Here is a 993-nt window from a genome sequence, read left to right on the forward strand (position 1 = left end):
GGAAGACGAATTCGGCGTTCTGTTTCTTTCCAAGCAGCAAATGACTCACGATGACTGTCACCATTTTCATGGGCATTTAACTTTTCAATTTTTTCCACTTTATGTTGAAATTCATGTGCTCTAACTTTAACAATCTCTGTGCGATGTACATGTGTTACAACTGCTGAGCCTGTTGTATCAAACTTCATAAATCCAATATCCCTGTGTGCTAAAATATTTATTAAGTCATACTCTTTTAGCTTAGCAACACTATTCTGTGGATTTGTTTCTGACAAAGTGGAATCCTCTTGTTTATTATTATTGTAGCTTTTAACAGTACAGAGAACAGTTTCTTCATTGTTTTCTTTTTCAAATGAAATAGCATGTTCACCATCTTGCACTTTGACCTCTTTTCCGCCATCAAAAGGAACAGATGCTGGCTTACTGGTGTAATCATTTCCAACAAGGAAAGCTCTTATCAATTTCGATTTCGATGACGAGGAACCCACTTTGAGACTAATAATGGCTGGAGACGGCTTAAATGGGTAATGAAGAAAAACTTTAATCCCTAATTTAGCAGTGTAAGACTAGAGGGAAGGCAGCTAGTCATCACAACCCACCGCCAACTCTTGGGCTACTCTTTTACCAACTAATAATGGGATTGGCCGTCACATTATAACGCTCCCACGGCTGAAAGAGCGAGCATGTTTGGTGTGACGGTATTCGAACCCGCGACCTTCAGATTGTGTGTTGAGCGCCTTAACCACCTAGCCATGCCGGGCCGTGTTTATTTCAATAACGATTATTTTGTAGCGACTCTTTTTTTTTATTATTGATAGACTCAGTTGGAGTTCAGAAAGTTTCTGAACCCGTATTCCATATTATCATATTCATTGAACATTCTGTTTATCAGACACTACTTTTGCTCGGTGGAAAATCTTTAACTTGGAATATATCATAGAGTAGTAGGGAAGGGGAAATTTTGGTGTCATGACCTTGGATGTTGGTATGGAT

This window comes from Limulus polyphemus, unplaced genomic scaffold (genome assembly GCF_000517525.1).
Source record: "Limulus polyphemus unplaced genomic scaffold, Limulus_polyphemus-2.1.2 Scaffold3412, whole genome shotgun sequence".
NCBI classification, from domain to species: domain Eukaryota; kingdom Metazoa; phylum Arthropoda; class Merostomata; order Xiphosura; family Limulidae; genus Limulus; species Limulus polyphemus.